The following is a 12376-nucleotide window of genomic DNA, read 5'->3' as shown; positions in this document are numbered from 1 at the left end:
GGTAAAAACTGTGCAAATGTATCCAGTACAGAGATAACGCGAGTTTACTAAAAGCATTCCAGCTCTACCCTTGGGATAAATGGGATAAAGGTAGCGTTAATTACTCCCTCGCGATTAGCATTTGTCTTAAGGTAGAAAAAAACAGCGAAAAATAAATTTGAATGAAATAGAACAGGAAGTGAAGTTTATGAATGAAAATATGGAAAATGAAAGAATAGTTTATTACTTCCCCAATATTGACTATTTGACTGACAATAATAAAATGTACAAATTAAATTTAAATCATTTTGAGAGGAACTGTCATCTGTGAGGAACTCTAACCGAAAGTACCTACAGATCACCAGAAAAGTAAATAGCTTTCACATCATCATCATATCGTCATCATCATTTAAGCCTATCGCAGTCCACTGCTGGACATAGGCCTCCACAAGTTCAAACTCATGTGTTTTGCCCATAGTCACCACGCTGGGCAAGCGGGCTGGTGACCGCAGGGCTGACTTTGTCGCACCGAAGACGCTGCTACCCGTCTTCGGCCTGTGTATTTCAAAGCCAGCAGTTGGATGTTTATCCCGCCATCGATCGGCTTTTTAAGTTCCAAGATGGTTTTGGAACTGTGTTATTCCTTAGTCGCCTCTTACGACATCCACGGGTAGAGATGGGGTGGCTATATTCTTTACTGCCGTAGCACACAAAATTTCCACATAGAGTTTTTTTTTTTGTAATCCCATTTTAAAAAAAACAAATGTTTTTGTTGTACCAAAAAGATGTAAAATATAATAAATAAATAACTAGAACATTAACCACAAATGCTAAATAACATAAAAATTATTTTATTACTTGGTAGCTTATACAAATGTAATATATAATAAATTTCTCCACAATCGCCAAAAGTATATATTTTAAACACGTGTAGCTCTGAAAAGCGGGCCCTACGCTTTACACTATATGCCAACACACAACATTTGAAGGTAAATTTCTTATTGGTCAGCTGTATTCATTCTTTTTTCAGAAATTGTAGTCAACAATTTATTATTCTGTGTACGTATTAATATTAATCGGTATTGTACATTTTGAACGTATTGTGAACTTGTGAAGGCCTAGGCCCAGCAGTAGAATGCGATAGGCTGAAATGATGATGATGATGATGATGATGATGATGATGATGATGATGTAGATTTTGTATAGCAGAAATTTATACAAAAAATATTTGTAATAAAAAATCCCCTGTATCCACTTTCAAATCCTCAATTAGCGCGTTAGCTCCTTAAAATAAGTAGACTAACTCTTTGGTATTTCTAATAATACGATTTACATTATTTATTTAAAAAATATATTTTAAAGCTTGCACATAGGTTATTCTTTAAAAGGCCATTTTGCTTAGTATATTAAGTAGAATGCTTAAGATAGAAGAGAAAATTAGAATCCTTACCATCAAAATCTTTACCTTAAAATTATTTTGTATGTCGTTTAGTGTCTTTATTTTGAATTATTAGTAATATTAAGTTAAAATTTAATAAAATTAAATCATTACAATTTAAAAAAACATATGAAAATCAAAATCGTCATTAAAACTTAGTTTAAACCAATATAACAACAAAGTGCATGAAACGCGGAATGATCCCCTACTACGAGTTCTATAAATTGTGATTTATTATGCCTTGGTCAAAATACATTCTCAGTGACTTCAAAGCGTTTAATAAGCATTACGTTCTTATGCGATGTGCTTATAAATTATGCCGTTTTAGTTTAAACCTACAAGCGTGAAATATTTTGTGGAAGAGTTTCAAATATTTTACAATATTGCATAGTTAACTTGAGCTGTAAGAAAAACTGTTTTATGATAATACTAGCGACCTCTGTCCATCCAGATTTTTTTACACGATTCGAAGGCTTTTTTTTGTTTGCGATCAAACACAATTGGGTATATATGCCTGATATTTCAAATACTTTACAGCAACCATGGTCACGGGAGAACTCTATGACCTATACAAACGTAAGCGAACAGCAATCGCAATGGGCAGTGCTGCGACCGCCTTCGCCAACGCATCGACAACAAAACATTTTAAGCAAATGGTTCAATTTTTTTTATTTTAGTCTAATTGTATAGCAAGTATAGCTTTTCATAAAATTATCACTTCATTGCTTTGGAAATAGTTTGATACACCCCATCCATTTTGAAGCATAATAATTAAAGCCAACCGACACAATAATTTCGGCAAACATATTAAACAACGGGCGTCAACGCGTTGACAAAAAAAAAAGTTGGCGAGATCAAATGGTATGAGCTAGCAATTACAGACACACAATTGAAATTAATTTTTTGGTTTTCCCGTCATGTTTACCGTTGACTGTGAACCTCGAAAACAGCTTACATTGTTCTCCGTAATAAAAGATTTTGCGGAACATTTTACTTCAATGTTTACGTAGTAGTTCTAACTTTTTTTAAATTTAATAAAAAGAAATGAGTAGATTATATTTATAGCTGCTTTTAAACGGTTTAATCTGCCTTGCCGGTTCTACAGATTATTCATTTTCTTTTTATTTATGTAGTTTTAATAATTTAAGATACAGTATAAAAATATACTAAGTAAACAAGATCTTGCTGCTGGCTGGAGAAATCTCTTCGTCTTTTCGAGTCATCGTTCTAGTGTATGTTGGTATGAATGCATATTCATATTTCTTCTCAGATATGTATATCTCGTTGTGTGTCAGTTCCAGTCACAAGACAAAACTTCAAATATACTAGTAACTAGAATACCAAATTATTCTCTTAAGTAGTAAGTCTTAAGGTTTTCATAAATCTATATATCTAAAAATATGCAAACAGACAAATGTGAAAAACCAGTTTAATCCAGTAAAACGACGGTACACGTGATGTAGTGCACTAGACTGCAAAATCCGTAGATCGGATCAAGTGTGTGGTGTGTAGACGTTTAAATTGAAACATTCGTTAGAACTGACGCGCTACACAAATATAGAACTACCCGTAGACTTCAAGACATTTTTTATATGGCAATAAAAGCCACTACTAGTTGGACATGTTGAGTTTGTTTACGTAGGCGTAGTGACATGATTATTGCACTGGAACCATTGTTTTGTTTTTTGCCTATCATATGCTTAATTGCATATAAGCACGTATCGTAAATCAAAAACTGCTAGATAACAAGTAAAAAATTTGGTTTATATTAATAATATAACAATATAGAGCTGAAAATTTTGTTTGTGTAAGCGCGCTTATCTCAGAACTCTTTCGAATTTAAAAATTATTTTTGTTTTGGATACCCCATTTACCGAGGAAGGCTAAAGGCTATTTTGTTTCCTCTAATTAAAGCGTGTGAAATCGCGGGGCACAGCCAGTATAACATATAAGAATAAGCTTCATAAAGTCATTTCTTGACTTAGACCCTCTTCATACGATATATGACTTAAAGACTAATCACTCTTTAAATATTTTCCAAGATTCCATTGTCAAGTCACAGATGTCAGAATTTGCCTAATATATATTACTTTGCAAGAAATTTCTTTGAGCCACTTCTTGTTTTACATAGATCTTTACAACTTCTAGTGCAATTTGAATTTTTTGTATCGCAACGTAATCACCTGTAGATCTCGACGCTTCCTCGTAATCGAACGCCAATATTAACGTAACGTTCGTGTAGTTAGAGTACTTTAAATAAATTTATAAGTTTAAATATATTTATTACTAGCTGTGCCCGCGGCTTCGCCCGCGTTGAAATCAGTGTGTCACAAAGTTGTCCTGGCAAACTTCCAGTGAAACTCTCATCAAAATCGTCAACCCGTTAAAATTCAATTCGAAAATTCCGTAAACCTTCCTCTTGAATCGCACGAAAATCCGTTCAGTAGATTTTGAGGAAATCGATGACATATACTTTTGGGGGCATTGTTTTATAAGACACGAACTGTTGCCCGCGACTACATCCGCGTGGTTATGAAGATATGCATTACTATTAAGATGTTTAACGCATTTTTTTTATTTCAATCACTTGAAATGCTTATCACACTGAGTAACTTTTTAAAAGGCACAATTTAGTATAATTTAATAGTTGTTTTTATAAAGCCTCTCTATACACCACATTCTTAGTTTTATTTTCAGGCTGCAGTATAAATAACCTATCGACGAACTTATAGCTGCTGTATATGCTTCATACAAACTATCAACCCCAATTAAGCCCTATTAGCGGTGGAATATCGCAAATCCATTCTTAGCGGACGTCTACTAACTATAATCTACCTCTCTGCCAAATTTCATCTTTATCCATCCTGGATGGATGGACCCTCCAGCAGTTTTTGGGTTCTCGTGATGATTGAGTCAGCGATCTTTCTCTTTTATATATATAGATTACGATGCATTATTTGGACACCTTCTGACCATCTATAGAGCATACATTTTAAATTTCAAGTCTCTTACTTAAAAAACATAGGACTTTCATATAAACTTCCAACCCCCGTTTTATCCTCTTAGGGGTCAAGTTTCGTAAAATCAGTTCTTATTATATGTTTACGCTCTATAAGGAACCTGCAAAATTTCAAGTTTGTAACTGTTATACTTTCGGAGATTTCATGATGAGTGAGTCAACATACCATCCCCCGTTTTAAACCCCAAAAGGTTGTTGATTTCTAAAGATAAATTATTTGGACACCTCCTCATCATCTATAGAGCATATATTTTAAATTTCAAGTCTCTTAATTCAAAAACATAGAGGACTTTCATACAAACTTCCAACCCCCGTTTTAGCCCTTTGAGGGTCCAGTTTCGTAAAATCAGTTCTTATTATATGTTTACGTTCTATAAGGAACCTACCTACCAAATTTCAAGTTTGTAACTGTTATACTTTCGGAGATTTCATGATGAGTGAGTCAACCTACCACCCCCGTTTTAACCACAAAAGGGAGTTGATTTCTAAAGATACATTATTTGGACACCTCCTCACCATCTATAGAGCATACATTTTAAATTTCAAGTTTCTTACTTCGAAAATATAGGACTTTCATACAAACTTCCAACCCCCGTTTTACCCCCTTAGGGGTCGAATTTCGTAAAATCAGTTCTTAGCGAATGTCTATGCCCTATAAGGAGTCTACCTGCTAAATTTCAAGTTTGTAGGTGTTATAGTTTCGGAGATTTTGTGATGAATGAGTCAACCTACCATCCCCCGTTTTAACCCCAAAAGGAAGTGTATTTCTAAAAATACGTTATTTGGATACCTTTTCACCATCTATAGAGTATACATTTTAAATTTCAAGTCTCTTACTTCAAAAACATAGGACTTTCATACAAACTTGCAACCCCCGTTTTACCCCTTAGGGGTCGAGTTTCGTAAAATCCGTTCTTAGCGAATGTTTACGTCTTATAAAGAGCCTACCTGCCAAATTTCAAGTTTGTAGGTGTTATAGTTTTGGAGATTTCGTGATGAGTGAGTGACCTTTCGCTTTTATATATATTATAGATTTATGGGAGTTAATGACTTTCACAAATATCTTTACATTACCGAAATCATCTGTGCAATCAAGACAGATTTTGGCAATCTTTAGAATAATATAAAAGACAGACAGTAGAATCGATAACAACCTAAAAAGAATTTTAGAACTTTAGAAAAAGTATGTATGTTTTTAGTTAATACTTATAAATCTAAGAACATAAGCATTTGAAATACCATTTTCATACCCTAGTATTTTTAGTGATCTATTTAGATGTTGGATTATAACAGAAATTGAAACAATTGGTTAGGTTTGTTTTATTATAGTTAATTATTTACACTAATATCATTATCATCGTGATTCAATCACTGTTCACTTAAATTTTAATTTCTGTCATCTACTAAATCAGGTCGTCGAACTTTCCAAAGATATTTTTAGTTGGAATTAGACTTGTCCAAATCTTTTTTTTTTTCGTTCTTAGTAATTTTAAGACAGCGTTAGACATAAAACCTTTACTATTTACTACCTTAACGTACTATTCGAACACAAATTCTTAAAAATGGCAATAACAAAAACTTCAACCAAAAACAAATTTATTCATTATATTGCAATTATAAAAAAAAACTCAAACAAAACAACTTACAATAAACAGTAAAATATATATTTCAATTCTGTAACAGACCTTTAAGTCAATACTAAAAGAACAAAATTAATTTTATTCTTTAAAATATTTTATATTTTAAGGAAGCCATGTTAATTTGAACGTGACGTCAGATAGCTAGTCAACGAACCATTAATATGCATGTATACCGCAATTTTTAAATTATGATATACTAACAGAATAGTTTAAAAAATGTTTTATTAAAAACACTAGTATTAAAAATTAGCTGTACGTAAATATTTCCTGAAATTATACGACCATTTAAATTCAATATATGCAGTAGAATCTATAACCAATCAACAACGTTTTATCAAATAGAGCGAGCGAACGTGGAAGTCGCATTGGAATATTATAGGTTCTTCGTATAAAGTAACGCTATCGGATACTCTGTTAAAAAAAGTCGTCGTTAACGCGCCTCATTTCCTTATTCAGGTGTAGCGATAGGGTTGAGACAAGAGAGATTCTTAAAAGATAAATAGGTATATATTATGGATCATATTTCGGATTCAGATATTAGTTTTTAAACTCCAAAAAAATAATTTTTATTCGATAGTATATATTCCGACAAAGTGACTATCTTAATAATATCAGGTCCGGACAGTTTGCCTTCATTCACTAAGGAATGCGCGGACTGTTACCTTATTAATACTCCTTTACTTGATATACATATAGCAAATCTTTACGCACTGGTAATCCTGAAGTATGGAAGTTAGTAAGGATAGTTCCTGTCTACAAAACGGACGATCGTCTATCAATACTCTCGATACTCGAAGGTTTCAAGTTCTTACTGCACCTAATTTTGTCACGCCACGTTCACCATGTGCTCTCAGAATCTGAACACGGATTTATTGGCTGTAGATCTACCATAACAAGTTTAGTTAATTTCATGAACATCGTTACAACATCTGTAGACTTGGGTGGACAAGTCAATGCAGTTTATGCGGATTTCTCGAAAGCATTTGATTGGTAAACTACAATTTTTTGGTGGCAAACTCTTAATTAAAAACTATCGGCTTCTTCTGTCATGTTTTTTTTTTCATATTTAACTGAGGGACGCTCATATGTTGTTAGAAAAAGTCACAACTCCCTGTTTTATCGCGATGTGTTTGGTGTTCTTCGGGGATAAATTTTAGGACGGATGATTGGACGGGCATCGAACCCGCAAACAGTCGGTCTGTAGGTGCTGACACGGCACACGCACCACTGCATAACCACTAAATAACAATATATAAAATCATGTTACTCCTGATTAAAATTAATCTGTACGTCATATAAAAAATACACGTTTTATTATATTTACTAATCGTGCAGCTTATAAAAATATTTAACATCGTCAACCCTTGAAATCTCAGTTGTCGTAAATACCGGAAAATGAAGCGCTGCTACAGAGCCGGGACGCCAATACCGACCTGTCCACGGGTAATTGGAAAGAGAACGTGAGCGCGACTCGCGTCACGAGTGTCTATCGACTCAAGTGTAAACTTATAACTGATTCGACGGTTAAGTAACATATGCTTATGATAATATAGATATATATATATTCCCTGATTTTCAAAATTCGTACAATATGTATGAAGTTAAATAAGGCACTGTTTGAATTCTAAAATTTATAATCTATGTATGTTAGTTAATTTATAAAATGTAAATATCACGGTACGGATTAGATAGTAGTTTTGTAATTAAATTGAGTTATTGAATGTTTCTGAGCTTTCTATAAATATTTTTAGAAAAGTTTTTCATGAAATAATGGAATGTATCATCCCAAAATCATAAAATACATCCTTGTAGTTTTAGTCTATATTCCGCTTAAATAAATGTACATTACAAACTGTCTTATCATTGAACACCTTACACACTCTCAGCTGAACGTTCAGTTTATTTGTTGTTCAAAATCAAATCAAAGATTACTTTATAGTGTTAGATTACAAAACCCAACTTTTAATAGTATTTTTACACATTAAAACTATATTTATTTTAAGTTTATTTTATTCACTTTAGCGCATTTATTAAAATAAAAAGTTTGTTTTTTAATAACATGTTACTTTTATATTATAAAATTAAATAAAAAATTTGACGTGTTATGTTAAGAATAAATCAAAGGTATCCTATTTAAATTTAAATAAAACTTATGAAAATAATATAAATCAATTACAAACAAGTTTTTACTCAAAATAATTTATATTAGCATCATTCGTTTTTCAATGTTAGAAAACTTAAGTATTTTTCGAAAACAAAGTCGTTTGAAACAAAACCACAATTCGATATCAAAGGTTCTATTCTCGGTCCCGTGTCCGAGGAAAATGTAGCACAAAAGGAAGCAATTATTTGTCGACTTAAACCCACGTTATATTTTTTAGAGACAAAGTCGTTAACAGTTACAGTCGTTGCCTGCTTAGATAAAAACGCAGTCAAGTATTAAACATAAAATCTGAGAAAAATGAGTTTAAAGTTCTCGATTTATCTTAAAAAATAATTTATAAATATAATTAATAAATATTAAAATATGTTTAATGATATATGTACCTATTAATGTTATATTATGTGACAAAATGTAATGGCGTCCAAATTTTACAAAAGTACCAAATGAAGTTTACCGCCTTTTACTTAAATACGTCAGAAAACGTGTTTTAACATACGCGATTTGCAAATATGAATAAACCATTATTATACCTCTGAAATGTTATTACGCTAAGTCGTTAACAAATAACAATGCTTGAAATATTTTAAAAGTTAACGTTTAGTAGCTTTTTAGACGAATTTCTTACTCAAATGCGTTGAGTTTCAAAACTCATTATAAAATATAATTAACATGTGTCGAGTGTTCATTATTAAATTTCTATTGTTTTAGGAAATTTCTTCATTATTATTTTATAATCATAAAATTGTTAAAAACAAACAAACACGTGATTTAAAACAATAATACATTTTCATTCACACTTTACTGTAATTAATTAACTTTTTAATTGCCACTTTCAATTATGTCTTTGATTTTGTTTACCAGAGATATTTAACAGAATTTAATCTACCTCAAAAAACCTAAATCTAGTTACAAAAACTAAAGATAAATAAAAACTAGCCTTGTTTTTTTAGAAATGATCTTGTATTGAAGTTACGCTTAGTTTTACCTCAGAGTCATGGTAAAAGTCATCTTCCGGAAACATCTGCTTTCTCTCTGCTACACGCTCTAAGTATTATTGTATGATTTAAACTCAGAAGGAGAGAAGCCTCCGTCCGTTACGATGCGCATGGATTCCTATTAGTTGTTACGTCATGGAAGGAGAGGCAAGCATAACGCATCGGCCAAGACTTTTTAATCTCAAAGAACTTAAAGTTATTAAAAGTTTTGTCAAGAGCTTTTTCCTAAGATTCATTTACCAGACAATTACCACATCTTACCCCGCAACTTCATGGAGCAAATAATATCATCAACTGAAGTAGGGCACAGCAGGAAATGTCATACTCAAAATCTGGAGCAACCCCACTGGAGAAGTACCACGACCTTTGTATTCCTGTGGTGAGTAAGGTGACCAAAGCTTCTAGGAGAAAAAAATGTGTGCTCACATCTCTCTCTTACTCCGTTCGCTTCACCCAATCACACTTTCGTAACGCTCTCGTAACGCTTTCACCAGCTTACTTCGAAAACTTCTCAATTTTATCATTTATAATTTTAAGCCCAATATTTCGACAACATTATTATTTGATAAGTGATATGTCAAATATCAATTGTCAGGTAAGGCTATTGATATATGCTTATAGTTCTACGAGATCATATTTCAATTATATCTTGATTTTACTTATTCAAGTGAAACGGTCTTTTGTTGTAACTTGATAAATACTTACATCTCTAACTGAGATTGAAATAGAACCATAAATGGAATTAATAGATACATTTTGAATCATCATTTTGAATCATCGTGGATTATCACTATTTAGTCAAATAGATACCCATCATGATTTTACTAACCGACTTCACAAAATGGAAAAGGGTTTTAATTCGTCTTTTTTAATCTGTATTATTTACCTCATAAGTGTTTTACTAGGTGTAAATTCGTTTTATGCTTGTTATAATAAAACAACTTTTTCGGATTTTATCGTGTTTTATTATATTTTTTACATGCCCGACTTTTCGGATACATTACAGCAACCATGGTCACGAGAGGACTTATATGCTTGTCTTGTGGTTCCACTTAAGTTTGAGAGAGATTTTGAGTAAGTTAGTGAGTTTTGAGTTACTGTTAATAGTTTAAACTACATTTGTCGATGCAATTAAATCAGTGTTTTTCGTTTAATAACAAACGCAATTGTCGACGGTCACATACATCAATTAAATATTTGATTAAATTAAATAATAATTGTAAATTATAATTAAAATATAATTAATTAATGTTGCAAAGACATGACATAAGATTAAAATTGTGTCAAATTAAAGAGTACAAGCTGATCGCAGTTGAGTATTATTAAGTGCTATACTTAAAACTACATTTTATTAAAATTACTATACAATAAAATCGAAACATGAAAATTCCATATCTATATTATTTCATTTATCTGTGCGCATTTGGCACTATTGATAGCCATCAACCCTAACGAAGAAGAATAAGAAGAAGATTACTTCATAAACACATCGGTAAACTAATGCAATAACCGTGACTGGTTCACTACTACGAGTCACTGCGTCACATTTTATAGCCTACGTAACTTTCGCTTAAAGTAAAAGAGTATATTATCGTTTTTATTCCAAAATTTACTTCGCTTCAGCCTGTAATATCCCACTGTTGGGCATAGATCTCTTTCACCGTGTAGGAGAAGGATCAGAGCTTAATCCACCACACTGCTCCAATGTGGGTTGGCGGATATATTCCCTACTATGAGTAACGATCGCTATCAGGTGTACATGATAACAACCGGGACCGACGCCATGTTTGCGCAACGGTCACAGCCATGGATTGTGTCGATTGCGCTGACAGTTGCAAGCTCGATCCCCGCACATGACAAACATTTGTATTGGCTATACAGATGACTGCCGTGGTATGGGTGTTTGTGCAGTCTTTGTGGGTCTCCCAACCGTAGCTCAGAGAGTACGTTAAGCCGTTGGTCCTAGTTGTTATCGTGTAGACCTGATAGCGATCGTTACTCATAATAGGGACTACATCCGACAACCCGCATTAAAGCAGCGTGGGAATCAAACTCTAATCCTTCTCCTACATGGGGAAAAAGGCATATGCCCAGCAGTGGGATATACAGGCTGAATCGTAAGACACGTAAATTAACAAATATTACAAAACGTATATGTATGTTAATATATGTGTCGAAATATTAATTCTTGAATTACTCGATGTAGAACAAGAGAATACGTAGTAATTAGCTAATGACACATCTCTTAAAGTTACCAAAATTTGCAATAATTGGGTTAAAGTTTGAGCAACTTGTTACTTTATAAGGACATTATGTTTTAAGTGATGGAATTAATAATAATTATGACACATACATACAACGTATGCGAAAACAATATAACAAAGAATGCGACTTCGGAGAAACGAACTTCAAAATAATTGTGTCTCCCAAACGAAAAAAAAAATCGATTTCAATTAGATCGAAAAGTAATACAATCGAAATAATAGGAATTAAATACGCATTACCATTTAGAAAGGAAGGCTTTAATTTTTTTTTTCAAATTAACGTGGATTAAACCCCGGAGCATACCAAAAATGTAATATGAAAGAATATAAATTGGCGCATTGTTCGTAATTTCATAAAGATATTTAGCAGGTATAATACCAGATAAATGATTCAACTAATGCTTAGCGTTATATCCTAATGACAGTTCTCTGACAACAAAAGAAAATACTAATATCGATAATCTGGAAAGATGAAGATAATGACAGAATCACGTGAAAAAATGTTATCATTTTGTACGTGGTTCTATGTTTTCTAATTATCGCATTATTTTTTAATAATAAAATCATAGCATTTGTTGTAAAAAAGAAACGACCAATACTGATCACTGCTTATTCTATCATAACTTTATTTTTCATAGTTGTGCCCACGACTTCGTCTGCGTGGAATTTAATGAAAAAGTTATTGTTTAGTTCACAGAGCTATAAAATAAATAAATTTCTAAAATAAAAGTAGCCTAAGGTTCCGAAAGTCCCGTCAAAATCGTTCTAGCCGTTTCAGAGATTATTAGCCGGAACAAACAAACAGTCAGACAGACAGACAGACAGACAGACAGGCAAAAATTTTTAAAAATGTTATTTTGTTATATATACCGTGTAT

Source organism: Melitaea cinxia, chromosome 11, assembly GCF_905220565.1.
Source record: "Melitaea cinxia chromosome 11, ilMelCinx1.1, whole genome shotgun sequence".
Lineage (NCBI taxonomy): Eukaryota > Metazoa > Arthropoda > Insecta > Lepidoptera > Nymphalidae > Melitaea > Melitaea cinxia.
Note: the sequence above shows the minus strand (reverse complement) of the source record.